The sequence below is a fragment of the Castor canadensis genome, chromosome 5 (assembly GCF_047511655.1).
Source record: "Castor canadensis chromosome 5, mCasCan1.hap1v2, whole genome shotgun sequence".
NCBI lineage: Eukaryota > Metazoa > Chordata > Mammalia > Rodentia > Castoridae > Castor > Castor canadensis.
The window spans coordinates 29547833-29568493 of NC_133390.1; the positions used below are offsets into that span (position 1 = coordinate 29547833).

Genomic DNA, 20661 nt, shown 5'->3' on the forward strand with positions numbered 1-20661 from the left:
CCTGCTGCCAAGAGTTTTTAATCATGCTGAATTGGGAATATACTTTGAAATACTGGGTGGATTTTGTATATGTAAAGTGTTACAAATTTTTTTTTATTACTTACCTTGAATAGTCACTGTAAATGGTAGGCAGCTCACCAATCTGAATGGGTTTTTACACAGATTATTTAAGTGTAAATATATTTACCTTTATATTAATATGGAAATGACCCAATTATTGAATACAATAAAGATAAAAAAGCAGAAGAAGCAAAACTGAGTATGACTAGGTGGCCTCAAGCAATATATTTGAGTTATATTCTCTTTCTTTGACTCTAATAGTTGTTACTTAAAACAAGGATTAACATTAATAACAGGATATATTTGTTTTTTAACCACCATTGCTTACAGATTGGTATCTCTCAATGCTGTTAGTAAGGACTTACAAAATGAAGAATGAAAAAGTACTGAAATACTGTCAGAACCAGGGAAAGCATGCAATTCTGGAAAGGGACCTACCTTTGGTTACAGATTTACAAATGTTCAATAAAGCAACTGTTATGTTTAAGTTAATAGTGCCTGTCACTGCAGAATTTATATAACTTAATCAATGAAATCAATGATTGAATTGATTTGTACTATATAACGTAGCAGAATCCCTCATTTCTTTTCTAATCTGTCCAGTACTACTCTGTTCTATGCATATATGTATGTGCTAATATGTCAATACTCCTCCCTCCCTCTGCCTTTCTCTCTCTTTCCCACTCTTTCTTCTTCCCCATAAACACGTATTTGCTGCTTGTATATATATATGTATCTATGCACGTGCACACATACACAGCCTTTATTTCTTTAGGATTAACTGCTCCTTCAATGTATTTACTGATAACATCTGACTCAACAAATACTGATTCTTAAAATATTTCTGAAGTAACTAACTTTCTAATTTCTAGAGACAGCTCTGTGAACAAAATCAGGATTTGTTTCTTAATCTGCCATTCCAATTGTCTCTTTTTTGATGTGTGTCATTTAAAATTAGAATGTGCTCTACCCATCCATATTACTCACAGTTATGCTTAGTTTTTTAAAGTTCTACATATGTTCTATAAGTATAAATGTTTCCATCATAAACAGAAAACCACTGAGGACATCAAGTGAAATTAATTAATGACAAAAGTCTCAAATTTTGATAGGTAGAAGAAGCATAAACCACTTAAGACATGAGTCAAATTTTGTGTATTTGAAAATAAATATTTTCAAACATGTTTCCATAAAAAATAAGGTTAGTTCTCATTTTTCTACTATTCTTCATCAAAAGAGACTACAAGATATATGAGTTTCTACAAGGAATCAGTGTGATATGGAAAGAAAGGCATAAACTTCATGACTAGAACATGGACTTCAGCTTTGCCTCTCTTGCCTCCCATTCTGCCATCATTAATTTTTTGATCAGAAGCAAATTTTCTTAGCTGCTAAGAGCTCCTGTTTTCTTGTCTGCTCCTAAATGTTCTCTTGAGGGTCACAGGTGGTAACATGGAAACATCAGGTATGCTGCCCAACTCAGAGCAGGCACTCAGCAAATTTTGTTTTCTCTCTTCTCTTCTATGACCAAACAGCAATGGAACATACTTGGATAAAGAAATACAGATATGCTACAGAGTCACTTTAAAGGGTTATGACGAAAATTCAAGAGGCAATAATTAGTCTACCACTTCCTAAAATCAAAAATCCCGCTTCTCTGTCTCAGTTTTGATGTACATGAGACTTTCACAGAGTCATTTTACTCTGTAACTAATATTTCTAATCTACCTGGTTAAAAATCTTACCAGCTCTGAGACTGAATTACTCTAAATACTACCCTAGAAGAAAACCACAGGCAGAAATGTTATCTATTCAATCAGATATTAGCTCATAATTAAAGCACATAAAACTTAATGTTAATTACTTCTTGTTCTTTAAAGACCTATTTTCTGGGCATTCTACAGGAGACAAATCAGAAAAAAATGAGGCTTAACATTTTAAATACACAATTAACTTTGCATATTCCCAAATCAGAAATTATTTTTATACAATAAAGGGCTCCAATAAATGACTTCCAGAGGTTTGGGCTACCCTGAATTAATCACTCACATAGAATTTCAAAAGCACTGTACTTATAAAATGTAAAAACAAACAAAAAAGAACTTAGGGGGTACATTATTAAATTGTTTTTAATGGATGTTATCATTTTAATTAAAAATCAAAAATGTATAATTTAACTATGTGAAGAGATGCTGATATCAGATAATTAACATATAAGTAGATCTTGCTGGCAATTATTCATATTATAATTTCATGAGAGAAAATTTTTTAAAAATCTAACAGGCAGAATCTGTCTAAAGTTTATGAGCTGTTTTAAGTTTATTAAACGTTTTGTTTTAGTTACCAATGTTTAAGGTACGATAAAAAAATTCTCAACAGAGTGTTTTAAGATAAATGGACTTGAAATTCAGTGCTATGATCTGTAAGGGCAGAAATTATCTCTCTGTGAATAGGTACAGTGTCCATTATAATAAATAGTAGATGTATCTATTTACTCAAATTTAAATGGATTAATATTAAGAATTTACTTTGATGTTAACCCTGTTAATCATCCTCCAAGTACTCAAATAGCCACTGGTAGCTAAACTAAAGAATGGCACAGGTATAAGGCATTTCTATCATTGCAGACTGCTCTATGGGACTGTACAAATCTATAGTTATTCTTTCTTTTACAAAACTCTAAAATGAAAACCTATTCTTAATATTTTTCTATTGGAATGACTGTAATTTCATTTAAACCTGCTATTTATAAATTAATCACATTATTTCAATGGTCTAATTTAAAGACAATAAATTATCAAACAATAGAAATACTTTAATTAAGGAAGATTTACTAACAAGATTTAGAATACGATTGGTTTTTAATCTCATTAATAATTGGACAAATGTTAACCAACAGTGAATGGTAAGAAGGATGTAGTAATGGAATGATGATGCTTTTTGTTCAGAATTTATGTGATTAATACTAATGCTACCCAATAGAAACAAAATATGAGCCATGTATGTTAGTCACTCTTTTAATTAAAATTTTTTGAGTTGCCACATCAAAGAAGTTAATAATAACAGCTAATATTTATTTTAATAATTGATTTTATTCAATTTGATATTTACAAAAAATTGACATTTCAACATGTGATCCACTTAAAATTATTGGAATATTTTTCCTTTTAATCATAATAAGTGGTAAAGATACAATATGTATATTGCAATTTAATATATTTCATTTTAGACAAGTCACATTTCAAGTGCTTGAGAGGCATATGTGGCTCATGTCTACCCTATTACACAAAAACAGATTAATACAGCTCAAGTCAACAGAAATTTTTGTTTACTCATTGAGCAATATTTAATGAACACATGTTATGTGCTGAGCACAGCAGTAGGTCATGGGGTGTCAGGGAATAAAACCATTATGTATACAGAGAATTTTCAATCTGGTGGGGGATCACACAAACAAATAGGAAAATATAATATTGGCTGAAATATCTCTGTATTAAAAGGTTCACATAGGATCCTTGGCAAATACAGAAAAGGAATCAACTCAGTATTTAAAGTAACAATGGAAGCTTCCAAGATAGAAATACCTAATTTAATGCTTTAATAATATGCATGATTTTATCAAAAAATGCAGATGGCAAAAAACTGTAGAAGGCACAGGACTGAGAGAACAGAATGTTCTCAAAAGGAAAGTCAACTAGAAGGGAGGTACATGTGAGGATCTGTATGTTTGTGTGTAACAAAGAATGAGCAAAAGTGTGAAAGTAGAAGTAAAGGATGGTTGAGGAATTGAAAGAAATATTCATTTCCTATGTAAAAGTTCACATCAGATTTCTTGGGATGAAAGTTCCACACCCTGACCCGCAAGCAATAAGTAAATAAATAATAATCCCAAGCCCTTTGACACTCTGCTTTAAAGTTTAAAGTTATAATTGATTTTACTAGGAATCTCCCTTCTTCCCAATAACTGACTCCCTTCTTCTCAGCAGCCTAGTTTTGTGCAGCTATTTTTTCATACTGTGCAGAAATTATAGGATCAAAATACAGCTCATCTCAATTGTCATTAAAAGATAAAGTGCAAAATGCAATATAGTCAGGATCGCCAATGTAATTAATGGTAAAGTTAATTTTTTATGTTTTAATAAAATCTGCCACAGAGCAAGAATAATTGGTTGAAGAAAGTAGAATTTGAAATCAAATAGAATTGAACTTAAAATGAGGAAAAATATTAGGATTGACCTGAGACACATCTAAAGATCAAGTTCCAAAGTTATTCCTTTATAAGAGGGAACAGATTATAGTATTTCAGTAGCAATAACCATAACCTTATAAATACCTTGAATAATTGCAGTTTTGCAGTCTAATGAACCTAAAAACTTTGTATTATTCATGGTAGCAATTATAATTACATAAATTTTATTTCTGAAACAGAATTTCAATAAATCCCCCCAAATAAATATTCTTAGTTTGTCTTGAGCTACTAAATTTCATCCCATAATGTCAAGTCAGTTGACATGGGTACAAATGGTTTTGAAACCACTCCCCACAAAAAAAAAAAAAAATAACAGAACAGCAAGAGAAAAATGTAAGTTTGTCCTGGCATTTATTTTTGAAAGATTTTTCCCCAAGGTGAAAGTTGGAAAGCATCTGGAACCTGTCATTTTGTGATGATGGATCCAAACTAGTAGACACATGTGCTTGTCAGAAACAGAAATAGTTTTGTGTTCACAATCTAACTGTCATCAGATATTTTGGGGGAAGGACAGAGAAAGAGGTATGAGGTTTGAGAAGTAGAAGGGAAATCCACTGATTTATTTTTGAAAAAAAATGTGAATGCCACTAATCCCCCTTTATAGGTTTACTGATTGAGCTGCTACCCTTATAACCTCATTCTCAGTCTAAGCTCCTATCCCATTCCCACTCCATGCCTGGGAGATAAAGATGCTGTGGGTAGCTATATGTTCTGGTCTTATTGAAAGTGAGATGGAGAAAGTGCTCCCATTTTTTTCCAGTAATATACTTAAATGTTAATAATATTGTCACAGCTAACACTATAAAGCATATAAATGTACATCTTAATTATATACATATTCATGAATATATAAAACATACAAATATATGATAGATGTACACATGCATTTATAATCACATGTGTGTGTATGAGAGAGACACAGAGAGATAGACATGGAGAAACAGAGGGAGGGAGGGTAGGGTAACCAGTGTAACTTCTTCGTATTTTGGAAAGCTTCCTGAAAATGTCCACTTAACTAGATTAATTTTAGGAAGATTTCAAAAGAAATTGAACTTGTGGAGATTTCTTACCCAAATTCAGTTTTGGTGTTCAGATCAAGCTTTAACTTCTTGGATCATGTATAATCTGAAAACATGTCTCCAAGTATTTCTACACACTGACATCCTTTACTCAAACTTTCCTGTTAAAGTAGATGTCTAGTTTATCACTAACATCGAGCTAAATTCTGGTTGAAGCAATTATTATTGCTCAGCATTGACATGAGATAGATGTCAATCATTAGATAAGACCAAATTGTGAAATTATATAAGAAATGCCTGAGAATTACTGTTCATAATTTAACACTATGTTTATAATGCCCTTTAATTTAATTCTAGAAAAATGTGGAAATACATCTATTTGCAATAAATTCTAAAAAAAAAAATTTCGTTAAATGCAACCATTAGCTTTATGTAGTAAATATCAAATTTAGGACATCAATGTCCATAACTTTCATTTAACAAAAAAAATTAGTGTAATAACGCAATTTATGGAATATTGACCATTCTCACTAGTTTCATATTTTTTAGCTTTCTAGAACATATGTATCTGATATTTCTGTACATATGAGAGCAGAAAGGTTTCTTTCTATAATAAACAAGTTAAAAATTTCCACAGATACAAACACTACAAAATTTTGGAACCTATAATTTATTAAAAATGCTAAATGATTTACTTAGCTAATTTTGTCAATGATTTCTGTTTAAACTCAATAAGTATATGCCCATTATAAATGTATCAAAATTATTCTATCATTTAAACAGCAATATAGAGAAAAAGAATTTTAAATCTGATGAGAAATTCTCTAAACTTATCAATTTAATCTTAGTTTTTATCCCTATTACGGTGTGCCTCTTCTTCTCTGACTTCTATTGTAGGGTTCATTTTAGTACTATTTATTATTGCCTGACCATGACAGAGCCCCCAAACTCAATCCTAGACCTTGACTGGAATTCTCTGCCAGTGCTTTAGGATCTTATCTAACTTTGGGATTTAAAATTCTATCTCTGAGATACTGGTTCCCATCCTTACTAACCCAGTTTTAAGATATTCCCACTGTTTTTTGTTATGTAAAAGCTCATTAGTAATAGAACATTGCAAAATGAACACGAGATCTTGCAAAGCACTAAGGCTTCTTGCTAAAGGTAGTAGCCCTGCTATTTATGAATGTGTTTACCCAAGCACTTATGAGAATTTTTTCTATATGCTATTCAGTGAGGAGAATATTCTTGCTATGCACCAACTATGGCCTCCCTCAAACCCCCAAATCCATATCTTGAACCCCTAATCCTTGGTAAGACTGTATCTGAATATAGAGTCCTTAGACATAATTAGAGAAATTAAGAGTTAAATGCATTCATAAGAGTAGGGTCTTAATCTGATAGGACTGTGGTTTTATAAAAGGAAGAAGAAGGAAATCTCTCTTTTTCCACCATATGAGGACACAGAGAGAAGATGGCAGACTGCAAGCAAGGAAAAGCACTCTCACAAGAAATCGAATTAGCCTAACTTTAATTAGGTTGGACTTTCTAACCTCCAGAGTTGTAAGAAATACATCTCTGTTGTTTGTGCCACACAGTCTATGGTGTTTTGTTATAGTAGCCCAAGCTACCACTATTTCCTTTCCTGGTCAATGTCCAACTCTAAATTTAGATCCCTCTCTGGATATCTCACCACAGTCTGTTCCAAGTAGTCACTTTTATTTCTTTTCAAGAATAGTTTCCTCAAAGATCATAACAACTTTTACCTGAAACATCTACAGTTGTATTTACTTAGAATTCTTCCTCAAATAGTCTTTCTTTTCTTCAGTGCCTAGTTACAAATCTTATCACTCAAGTGTGTACTTAAATAAACATTATTTTCTTCTCAACCTAGTGAACATTCTTTTATGACACATTCAAGTGGTGTAGTGCAGGCAGTTTTCTTATATTCTATTCATGTGAACATACACTGAAACAGCTTTCTGGAGGAAAGATTGTGCCAGGAGTCTTAAAGTCACTTGTGTCTTTTGATTCCATAATTAAACTTCCTAGATCTGTCCTAAGTCAATGATGAGAACATTTTCTATGCAAGAATGGTTGTTTTGATATGACAAATGACAAACCAAGTGGTGTGTCCATCTATAGAGAAAATTATTATAGATGGCGCTACAGTAATCCATGCTTTGGAATCACTAAAAGCATATTTGCAAAATATATTTTTGAATGACTTGGGGAAATTTTGATGCTATAAAAAAGCAAGAATGTACCCTGTGATCCAATTGATATGATTCTACAACCATGTAGGCATGTATATGTTTGGGATTGTTTAGAGATATAAATGAAAATAAGAGATTTTTAATGGCAGAGATTTTAAATTTCATTATCATGATTTTATTTCTTTCCAACTAATTAATTGTAACAAATTTCACTTATAGAGTTAGAAACAATCCTTGAAAGGAAATGTCACAGTACTTTTACATACCATCAGATTTCTTCTTCTGCTACTATATTAAAATTAAACTATTTACCATGAGTAAAGTTTCTCTAAGTTCCAACCTCCAATATATGACTTTGCCTACATTGGGAAATAAAATTATTCCTTAGGTACCAGACCATATCCCTTCTGTTGTTCAGATTTTAGATTCAAGTAATATTCTCTGCAAATTTTTTCTGATTTCATAAACCATGATTCCTTTTTATGACATATTTTAGATAGTCTCTTTATTTAAAACATTGTTCTCATACAATAAAGTGGTATAAAAAGATTATTCCTGCTGTGTGTGAGATTGTGAGCAGAAAGAATTGTTTCTTAAGCTGATCCAAAGATTCAAAGACTATATGTTCTCTGGTCTCTATCCCTCTGGACCTCACTCAAGGCCAAGCCTCTAGAGGGTATTCAATAAATATTTAATAGATGGGGCTGCTGTAGAGCAACTCGAAACCAGTATTTAAAGGTACATTACGTACTGAACATTCATGGATAGCACCTTGACATCTTTATATCCTCATTTTTGCATTCAATTTATTGTAAGAAGAGTATTATGAATTCTGCATCATTGTTTCAAACATAATTGTGGTATATTGATTAGAGACTATTCGTGTACACAGGAATTGCATTCCCAATTGATGCTAAGTTGTAAGTTTTTTCTCAAGAGTACAACCTGTTTTGTGTTTTGTAATAATATGTAACTGTAGACTTGCAGTTTTACTCTTTAAAAATATATTTGCCATTTTAAATGTCAATCTTAAAGATAGAAATGAGAAATAATAAATTTTGTATTGTTAGACTATTATTCTCAATTTTTGAGAGTGGCAAAGCTGTTGGCTGACTCACTTGAGAATCATACCAGTCTTGTCAAAATTCTCCTGGATGAATTCAATGAAATGCTAAATCCAATAATGCTATGAAATTGGTTTTTTTAGAAGCAACTTGTTATTACAATTGCATAATGTTTATAAATGTAATTGGTTTGGAGTTATTTTGCTTTTTATGATTATTGCTATGCATTTTTCTGCCTTATTGGAATTTAAAAACTTTGTGCTGACTAAATCATCTTTTAGTTTTTTTATTTAAAACAAATTTTGATGAAAACCTGGAAGTATTCAACATCTTTTTTAATACTAGGTTGTGAGCTTACCTTGGTGAGTGATCATTTTTGCTGGGAAGAAAACCCCAACTTTAGTTTCCAAGCCTTCCAGCGAAAGCAATGAGGAATCACATTGTAGATTATTTCACATCTCTAGCTTAGGTGCAGGCTGTGCTTTGCAAAAAATCTTAATGAAAAAACACACACTTATGCTAATAGTGCCTCCTTTACTGTCAGCCTCAAGGCAAGAGGATAAGAAAGAATGAGTCTGGCTTTTATACCTTTTATTTTGTTGAAGGATTCCTGATTAAAGCATTTTTATAAAAAAAAAATCCCAGAAAGCTGTTTAATCGTAAGTTCAAAACATTCAAATTTTAAATTGAAAAATGTGTGACTTCTGCTAGGTAGCATTGTAGTATTAAGAGGTGGTAATACATTGCAGTGATTTAATCAGATTTATTTTATCTGTCTTATAAGTAGATTTTGATTAGAGGCACATTAAAGAATCAATGGATCTATTTACTTCATATTCAATAATTATCACAGGAAAAAAAACCTATTTGTTCTAACAATATCATTTGCAATGGAAATAAGTTTCACCTGTTCTCCAAACTTTAAGATATTCTTGTTTGCTTTATTCTTCTTTTAGGTCCTGATACCATTTTCATATCTCCACCTCAACAAAATCTAATCAGTTTTCCTAAATAAGCTCAATCTTAACACATGTGCATTTGCTTATAAGATATGGATCTTTTCCTATCTAGCAACATAGAATAGCTGCACTTGAGATGCTTCCAACAGGGTATTTCTGAATTTCTTGTCACTGAATTCGCATTTAAAATTTAATAGAGAGAAGCAGCCCTTAGGACACAGTTCCTGGAGCCTTTGCAGCTCACTTGTTCTTTAAGAAATGCCAAATACAGAAAGTACTGTTGGCCTCTAAATCATGGAGATTTCTACAATGCCATCAGTCTTGTACAGGGTTATTTTAAAATAAAAAACAACCCCTCACAAGGTGATCATGCTGGTTGTAAGGATGTTGAATTTTTTTCAGGGTTTTCTTTATGCAAATATTATGAATATTGTGTTAGGATCAAATTTCTTTTCCCTTCTTTTCTTTTCTTTCTTTGTGGTAGTGCGGATTAAACCCAGGGCATTGAGCTCACAAACTCTACTACTTGAGCCACATCCCAAGTCCTTATGTTTTTATTTTGATTTTGAGACAGAGTCTCTTGCTACCTTTTGCCAGGGCTGGTCTAGAACTGGCCATCTTCCAGTATCCACCTCCTGTGCTGCTGACGTTACTGGCATGTGCCATTACAACCATCTCTAGGATCAGTTTTTCTGAATAACTGCTTTTATTTTACAAACCCCGTATCTCAATCACTAACACTTTTGTACTGGCCATTATAAAGCTTAGAATGAAATGAGTGGCCTGCCCATTCTATCTTTATTAATCTCATACAAATTCAATTAAAATCCTTATTCTAATTTTCCTTACTTCTTAATTTGAGTATTTTATTCAGTTACTTTCAATAAGTACAAGGTAGAATTAGGTCGCATATATATATATACTGAAACACCACTAAGCCTCTCTTATCTTGACCATAAGGCCAATCTTTACTACAATTTCTGGCATCAGAGATTCTCTTCTGTTGAGAAATTTCCCTCTTTTGCTTTTGATTATCTTGAAGAGATTGTGGTCTTCCTTGATGTTTATAATATTCCTTATCATTTCTTTACAGTGTAGAGCACTCTAGGGAGTACAACTGCTACCAATAAAAACATGTGAGATAAATTTAATCATATTAACCTGTTCAAGGCATCTTCCATTGTCTTCATTCAGTGTATAGTTGATACTTATGCATTTATTTTCAGAAGTACCTGAGAGGAGTTTTCATTCATTTCTACCTTCTCGAGTCATTGATTCACAGCTTCTCTCAGTGTGCAATAACACACTGGTCTGAATTTACACAATAGTTCAATTGCTTTCTTAAAAATATCATTTTATCATTAGACTTTGTGGGCAAAAAAAAAATTCTGGAAACTCTTGATCATTTTAAATTTAGCATCTAAATTTGTTTTGTTTGAATGAGCCTGGCCTTTTTCTCTATTTAATTCTTCATCTTATTCCAGCTCATCCTGGTCATTGGCACCTACTCCCAGTTCTAACTGGCACATTTTCACAACTGTCAAAGTCAGGTCACAGGCATATAACTGAATTTTTCTTTTAAGGGTCTTAAATTCTTTCAAGCCACATCAAACCTCAATCTAATCTCACTGTTGAAACTGGTCCTTTTGTTTTTCTGTTGTTTCCTTTAAAGACGTTTAGCAAATCACTTTTGTACTACAATCCTACCCATTCCTTCATCCTTTCTGCATGATTGTGTTTGGAAAAGTAATATTTGAGTCTGGAGGCAAGCCTATAAAATAACAACCAAGTTTAATAAGAGGTCATTTCAACTGCCATGGGACAAGGAGCACTTTCCTTGTTCATAACAAAATTTTTTATTGTCTTCTGTACATGAATTCATTGCAAAACTCAAATAGTCCCTTACTGCATAAATTCTATGTAGTTATAATATACCTGTGGTTATAACTCTTTTTCTCTGAATCTTTGTTTTTATATAAATGATTATTTTTGCAAATGAGTAAATGTAAATAATTTAAGTGTATTAATTTGTAATTAATTAATATATAGTTATGGTGATAGATTTCTGGTAGGATTTAAAACTAAAAGTAGTTAAGGTTTTATTTTTATATATTTATAAGAAGTAAAATACCTCTAAACTCTTGATTACCACCAGAATAGAAGCTAGAGAAGACAAAGTTAGGTCAAAATTCTGAATAGCTGAATGTTAAAATAAATAACATTATGAATGTTTTTTGTTTGAATATCTTAAGCAGAACATTCTCTAATTTTTTACTCCCTGCTTCATTAAGCTCACTTCCTGTCATGCTATCCATATGTCTGTTTATATTCCACTGTGATTTAAAATGTGATCTGCACCTGCACTCTTAATTCTCTCCCAAATTTGTTCTAGATTTATTAAATAGCTATTATATTTATATAGACATTGTGTTAGGCCCTGCATAAACAAAAATGAATAATACACAAACACCTCAAATAGTTCACAGCCATGCCTAGAAGCTTTAGATATGCAAAGACATACATACTATATGAAGAGATAGGTGGCATAGTGGACAAATTTAATTTCACTTACTATTCATGGTGTGCTATAGTGTAGACTTGGAAGCAGTCATCAGAAAGGGAGGGAAAGTCTTTCACAGTAGCTGGAATACTTACACAGTGAACCTTTTCTTGGTAGGAATAGGAGCAAGGGAGCTCCATAAACAAAATTATCCAAATTTAAAATGGTGCTCAATGAGCTGATAGGTTAGTAGGGGTCCAGTACAGAACTTTTTTGACAAACTGATGTATAAGAACATGTGTGAAGTCCTAGTTAGATCCTTAGCAGAAACAAAAAATGGAAATCAGTCTTTTTCTATTAACTCTATAAAAGATGAAGAAATTATAATCAGGGAGAGATATCAAAAATTTTAATTTACCAATATCATTTTGGTTACTGTGTCGATTATGACCAGAAATTGTTGATACTGGATAAAGGATTACATCTGATAGAGACACAAGTTTGGGAAAGATGTTTATATGATGAATAATACTGGGAAAGGAGGAAAGGAAATGGTTAAGATAAATATTTAGAATGACCATAGTGTATGTCTTGAGTATCCTTGGGTTGTGGAAAGGTGATTAAAAATATAGTTTAGGAATAAATTCTGGATTTCTAGCTTGTGGGAGTGATGATGCTAATACATCAAGAGGGAATTATAGATGAATATATTATTGTCCACTAAAATCTCTTTCTTTCTCTGCATAAGTTTGGAATCCCAGACCTGTCAGGTTCACTTGTGGCCATGTGACTTTCTTTGGGTAGTGAAACATGACTAGGAATGTTTTCTCTATAAGAAGAGAGATTTAAGAGTAGCATTTGATTCACAATGTTTACTTTTCCCTCCACCATAAGACAAGAAATGTTCCAAATAAACACTGCTCTATCACGTGGATCCCACAACCAAGAGGACATGGAACAAAATCTTCTGTGACCAGCAATATAGCTTTCTTCCTCTGAGCCCATTGATAGTCATTTCTAGATTATGCCATGACATAATTTTCCCTGGCTGACATGGAGGTATGTACTGTTAAATTTTTTTGCAAATCTTTGGAGAGATGTTTAAATTCAATTTTAAGCTGGTTGACACTTGGCCTTAAGTGGCCATGAGACACTTCTTGCCACAAGACATTCATTTTAATTGAATTCTTCCTCTCTTGATCAATTCTGCTCCTTTTCTTTTCTTTTTCTTTTTAGTATTTTACTTATTAATAAGTGGTACTGCCTGATAGTTAAAGGTGTCTTCTGTAAAACCTCACTGCCAATGTTTGAATCTCAGCCCTTTTATGTTAATCTTTTTATGCTACAGTTTCTTCATCTGTTAAATAAAGATGACCAAGTTGTATACTTCATGGAATTGTGAGAATTAAATAAAGAAAAATGTGTATCTGCACGTAGAAGAATGCCTTGCTCATAATAATTGTTCTTTTGAGTTACTATTGCTACTATTTTGTTCATAATGAGGTCCTTCCAAACACCAGGTGCAATCTAAAGATTGGTATGCTTGTGAAATATTTCACTTTCCATTGAGGCTAGAAGAAAAAATAATGACAAAAAGAATTGTCAGGCTTATCTTTTGAGAAAGTTATGGTCATTTGTGTTATTTACTTTAATGTGATTAGTTTCTCTAAATGTAAAAATGGCCTTAAAGTTTGATTGTCTAATGTGTCCTGGTAATGTGCCTATATAGATATTATGAAACATGGAAGTTTTGTTTCAAAGTTAAGCAATTCTTTGAAAACAAATAAAATATTATTAAAGAAACAATGTACCCCAATACAACAATAATAAAAATAAAGTATATAAAAAATAAACATGGGAATATCAAAATTTATTAATACAGAACAACTATTTTAGCATGCTTTCAAAAGTACTGAAAACTGTTTAAAATTATTCTTGGATATCTTCTTCTTATTGAAAAGCACAGTATTGTCAATTTCTGGCCTTTCTCATAGGATGCTCACATCTGTCCAAAGCTGCTTTTCTCAGAGGAGTCTTGGATTCTGATCTGGAACTGGTTCTCCAAGGATGCTTTGCTAAGTTAGCTTGAGTCTCCCAGAGTGAGGAATACACCTAGCTCTTGGCCTGACATTTACTCCATCCTCCTGTTATTATATATATTACAAATGTGATGCCATATAGCATAGTACTTGAGAAGACCAGAGCCATCTTGGCAGGAGTACATTTCCACTCCACTGTGAATTAGCTGGGTACCTTGAATTTTTTACACATATAAAAAAGAGATAAAAATAGCATCTACCACTTCAATTATGAGAACTAAATGAGTTAATATATAAAAAGCCATAGTCCCTGTCACAATAAAATTACTCAAGAGTTATCTGCTACTAGTTGAAAATAGTTCCCTGCTTTTTAAAAGAAAATCATTTATTTAAAAGTTTCAAAACCCAAGAGATACATTTCTTTCCACATTTCTGTCTTCCTCATAATCCAAATTTAGAACCATCAAAAACATTGCACACATATGTTTAATTGGTGTTTTCTAAAATGTCCTCCAGTTTAAGGTGTTAATTAGGGTTATCAGGAAGCAAGCAGGCTACCAATGTGACATTAGTGGGCAGGTGACATTGTCACCACCACATAAGTCAACCAGGAAGATGTTACCTTCATCACCTACCCGAATCCTGCTTTGGATCATTAGGAAAATACCTGCATTTCATTTTCCTTCACAGCTAGTGAGATAGTTCAAGTAAGTGCTTGACAAGAGGCTATCACAGATTAGGTGTTCTGTCAAACTTGATCGTAAACAAATGTATCAGGCAAAGTGTTAGCTGTTGAAGAATAGACTGTTCCACTTCTTCTCTCCTTTCAATTCAATAAGTGATACCAAAAGGATCTGTGATAGATGTCAGTGTCCCCAGGGAATGTGGAAAACATGCATCTTCCAAGCTCAAAATGAAATCACAAGAAATGACTAACAATCACATTTTTAAACAAGAATGAAAAATCCATTCATACAATTTGGAGAAATTTTAGCTAGATAAAGAAACATAACTTTTAATTGTTTTAAGGTAAAATAGAGGTCAGGCACAGAGGCTTATGCCTGTAATCTCAGCTGCTTGGGAAGTAGAGAGTAAAAGGATTATTTGAGGCCATCCTTGGCAAATGTTAGGGAGACCCTACCTCAAAACAAGCTGGGCATGGTGGTACACATCTGTAACCCCAGCTCTCCTGGAGATATACTTACAACAATAGTGATCTGTGGCCAGCCCTGGGAAAAATATATCTGAAGTATATCTGAAAATATAACTAAAGCAAATGGCCGGGAACATAGCTCAACAGGTAGAACACCCATCTACCAAGCACAAGACTCTGAGTTCAAAACCTAGTACTGACAAAAAGTAAAGAAAAATAGAAGGCCTATTATTCCTCAAATTTCTTTTTTAGAAAAATTTTAAACCAAGTTTAGCATTATGTTCTCATTTCAATTTACATCCTTGTACTATTTTGTTACCCTACCTTATTACTGGTTATAATGATTTTCAGAAAATATTGCTGAATGTCAAATGTCAGAAGTACCAGAATATTTTATAAGATCATACTTTTTTTTGCTTTATTATGATACTAAATTTTCAAAAAGACATCAATGAGACTACAAAAAAAAATTTTAGGAAAAAATCCCTGAGATATTACAGCTCTGTCACTAGAGAAAAATGAACTATAAAAGGGCATTAAACTGCAGACAGTCAGAACTAGCAATAACACACAGACTAGAACACAGAGAGCCAAAGGTCTCAGTAGTGAAGCCTGCTGCTTGTCGGCTAGCCTGTGTTATTATGGGAATTAGGAAGGGTGCCCTTCTAAAGGGCAACATAAATGTTCAGAAAAGTCAAACATGTCATCAAGGAGCTCAACCTAATCCCTCAAATGACCAAGGAGCCCAGGCAGGGAGCTTTTACCTTGCTAGATAAAAATGACACTATACGCCCAAGGGGCCAGATTGCACCATACACTCGGCAGGTCCATATGCCAGGTGAGTCAGAAAAGGTGTTCCATGCAAGAGGCAATAGAGACAGCAATTCAAATTGCTGTGCATAATTGAATCCAAAAAGATCAGAAAGAGCCAAAAAGCATGTTAAACTCAGGCAGGGAGGAGGAGAAAGGCAAAAAGAAGCTACTCTTCTGACTGACCCAGATTGATTCTGTCAGGGATCATTTGTTAGCAGTTGTTGCTTTTGTGAATTGAGTGGACATGGACACTGGATGGCATGGCCTTGCTAAATTGCCAGAAATGGAATAGGCACTACTACAGGTCAGGGTCACCTTCCTGGGTGTATTAAGATTAGAATTTCCTTAGATTTTTCCAAGTAAAGGACTTGCAGGTAAAGGACACATCTTTTCTTTTGAGTCCATAGTCTTTCTGTTGCTCTGAGATCTTCCTTTTCTGTACTTGGCTTTTATTTCACACACTCAACTCAGAGAAATTAAGGGGAAAATTCTTGCCATTGTAGAGGCTTAAAGCAAAAGTTTGCTTCTGGTTTATGGTACAAGGGTGTGGGATGAAAAGGGGGTGCAGATGGCTATGACATACTCATAGATCCAATATGAGTGAAGCCTGATCACCCCATTACCTGAAGCATTTGGCTTCACTCTCTGAAGCACTTGGCCTTTAGTCTTCCTGTGGCAGGAGCAGAAAGCAAAGAATTCCATACATGCATTTTATAGCTCAGTCCAGAATTGGCCCATGTCACAATACTTTGGATGTTGAATGTCCCCCCAAAGCCCCTGTGTGAAAGGCTTCATCCCCAGGCTATCACTTTGAGAGTTTGTGGAACGTCTAAGAGGTAGATGGAGCCTAGTGTAAGATCTTTAAATCCTCAAGGGAGTGCTATTAAAGGATATCGTGGGACCCCAGTTCTCTCCTTACTCTCTTTTGCTTTCTGGCTATGAGGTAACCCCTTTTTGTTCCTATAGGTTCCTCCCATGATATGCTGCCTTTCCACAGGCCCAAAACAATGGAGTCAGTCAATCATGGACTGAAACCTCCAAAACTTTGTTCCAAAATAGTTCTTTTCTCTTTAGAAGTTATTTATCTCAGCCATTTCATCACAGGGATGGAAAGTTGACCAACATGCATGAGCTTCAATTCACATTTTATTGACCATATCTAGTCACATGGTGCCCCTCAATTTCCAAAGGACCAGGAAATATAGGGAACTGTAAAATATTTGGTGAACATAACCATCTCTGTCTTGGGAACAGGACATATTTTTGTTGAATAAAGGTTATAATGAGTCCTTTGTGAGGGGATTATAATAAGTCCTTTGTTATATTTGGAAATAACAGACAGTGGTCAGTGGATGTGGACAAAATATTTGCATTCTGATTATGAATTCAGTACTTCAATAAGGAATAAAATAAAGGTGGAAAACTGTCCCCAAAAAAATGCTTTTTTGCAATATAACTCAAATGAATGATGGCACCTAAATGCCTATTTTTACAAACATGTAACATGTCTCAAACCTCTTGCTAAGGTTTGGAGGCTGTCCTAGGGAGGCCACAGATCCACATGTTACATTCTCATTCTGCCTGTGGAGAGATGTGCTGACAATAGGTCAAGTTTAAGTTTGATAGGACAAGTAAGGAGGCTCTTAGGAAAGATACTTCAACAGCTCATAAAATCTCAAAGCAAGAATTCACTGACTTTGACCTTTGTATTGTGTCAATAACACGACTCAGACATACTTAGACTTTTATGTTACTAATTTAAATTACTCATTGAAAAAAACGTGTCAATCCATAAACCGATTCTCCTTGTCTTCCTCTGATTCAATAATTGTGACTAGGGTGATGGGACAAGAGGCATATGTGACTGACAGTGACCAAGGTTGTGCTCGTTGACAATCACTTAAACAGGGTTTGGCTAAGGAGTATAAATTGTCATCAGTAATATGGAATCCCCTCCCTTAAGATGTTTTCATTTAATCAAGTGCCCATAGTTCACGTCGATAATCTTAGCTGCTTGACAGGCTGAGATCAGGAGGATTGAGGTTCAAGCCCAGCCTGGGCAAACAGTTCATGAGACACCATCACCAAAATAACTAGAGCAAAATGGACTGGAGGTGTGGTGAAAGAAGAGTGCCTGCTTTGCAAGCATAAAACCCGGAGTTCAAACCATAGTCCCACCAAAAAAAAGTTTTCAAATATCTGAAGCAGATATGTAAATAAAGAATTATGGCACATTTTCCTGAACACTATGGTAGTTATACAATTGTCTCTTCCACAGCTGAGAAGCCTTTATTGCATATTTGAAGCTATAAAAGAATATTCTTTATGGGTAGACTTTTAAGGACTCACTGATGAAATTTATTTACTCACCATTATGTTAGAATTTGTGTGCATGTGTGTGAGAGTGATTTGTGTGTTTTCAACTACCTTAGGGTAAATGGGGAAAAGGCTTCTGTCATGACAACATTAAAAAATTGAATAACTTCTGTTTGGATTCTGAATTTGTTGTTTTAATGTTATCATTAATTTCTGGTACAACTTTGAGAAAATCACCTAATTTTCATGAGTCTTTTACCTAATTAATAAAGGAAGCATGAGGTGTTTATATCACCTAATAACTACAATTCTTTAGCTTAAAAATTCAGTTATTTTCAAAGCAGAATCAAGGTAAGGTATAACATTATAATAATGGACTATCAAAGTCTTTGGAAGAATATCTTACCCTCTTTGGTCTTGAACCCAACTCCATCTTTTTAACACACACAGACATTTGTACAGTCATTCATAAGACACATTTCTGTCAATGGTAGGCTGAAAGACTTCCCACTCCTCCCAAAAGTTCTTCACCTAAAATCCCTGGAACCTGGGATTTAATCTCAACAAAGTAAATTAGACATGTTGAGATAAAATCACCCTGGATTATTCAGGAGGGCACTAAATCCAATGACATTTTCCTTATAATAGACATTCTGAGAATAAAAACTCAGCAGACAAGACAATGTAACATTGGAAGCAGACAATGGAGTAAGGAGACAAGTAATGCCAGCAACCATCAGAAGCAGGAAAAGGCAAGGAAGGATTTTCCCCTAGAGCCTGCAGAGGGAACACAACCCTTCCCTGCTGGCACCTAGATTTCAGACTTCTAGCCTCTAGAACTATGACAGCATAAATTTCTGTTATTTCAGGACACTAAGCTTGTGGGAATTGATTGATGGATTTCATATACACATACAAAATACAACAAAACCTCTTTCAATTACTTCTGATGGGGTGGGGAGAGGTTTGAGGAGAGGAGATGGTGAGGGTAAGCTAACCAATGTACAAAGTAAGCCTATTTGGAATTGTGACAATGAGTCCTGCCCTGTCCAATGAATACATGCTAATAAAAAAGGTAGAAATAAAATATATGTTACAGTATTCAGAAAGAAACTAGAGCACTAGATTGACACACAACTTCTCTAGTAAACACATACCTTCATTTGCTTATGTTTTTCTAAAAAATTCTTTTGGGAATTAAATATATTTTTAATGTTTGTTTTAAGTGGGTTATTTTTTAAAGGGAAAAAAAACAAGCTTTCTTCTTTTCAAAGTACTTTGATCTTTTATTTTTAGATGCAGTTCCTAAAGTTGTAACTATAAACATCATTTTATTCTTTGGAGAAAGATAATTAGGCACCATTCTAAAAGAAGATACTTAAGCACAAGTATGCAATAAATGACATACTCTGAAACATGGTTGTATTTCTAGGCATGGGGAATTCTGCTAAAGCATAATTATGTAATGAGGAATTTCTATGTTAACTATTAACATTTGGGTAGTTCACTAGTCTCTCATTCTTGATTTACTGAGTGGGCAGGGAGGTAGAGTCTACTAATATAGCGTGAGCCACATGGAGGGATGGGCATTTCTTTTAGAAAGAGGACTTATGATGGAAAAACACTACATGTATTGACCTCTCTTTTTACAGATGATGAAAATCTAACTTCAGAGAGACAAAGTCACTTGCTCTCAGCAGGCACATAGTTGTATGCAGCTTTAATTTTCTCATCGGCAAAATGGCTGTTTCCTCAAAATACTGGAAAGCAGGGATTATTGCATGTAAGACCAGCCCATCTAACATCCCCCAAAAACAATACGGCAGAGAATTGTCTCTGCGAGTCAATAGGAGGGTGAGGGGAAAATACATCACTGCATGACTCCTTCTAGTGCTTCCAATTCTTCCACTGAGCACATGTTCCCTCACATCTTATACCTCCTCATAGCTGCATTTTAAAGACATTTAATTAATTAATAATATATTAATACAATTTTAATATTTAAGGTTACCTCTTTTTGGGGGGTATGGGAGTGTTGGGAATAAAATCCAGGCTTTAGGCATGCTATTTCAAATCCACCCATTCCATCAAACCACCAAACTGCTAGTTTTAAGACACTGAATCAGTAAAGTGACTTCCATATAAATACCCAAATGTTTGGGAAATTAGGCAATAGCATAATACGTAATCCTCAGTGGTGGCCTGAATCAGTATTGATAGGTGACAGACCCACAGATGCATAGGAAATATGTCTACAATTCTGACTCTTTCCT

The 20661-nt window shown here is 33.8% G+C and overlaps 1 protein-coding gene across 2 annotated transcripts in view; it reads left to right on the plus strand.

The window, feature by feature from the left end:
* Positions 1-20661, plus strand: part of Robo2 (roundabout guidance receptor 2) — a 1713446-nt gene that overhangs the window by 349829 nt on the left and 1342956 nt on the right. The window lies entirely within an intron of this gene.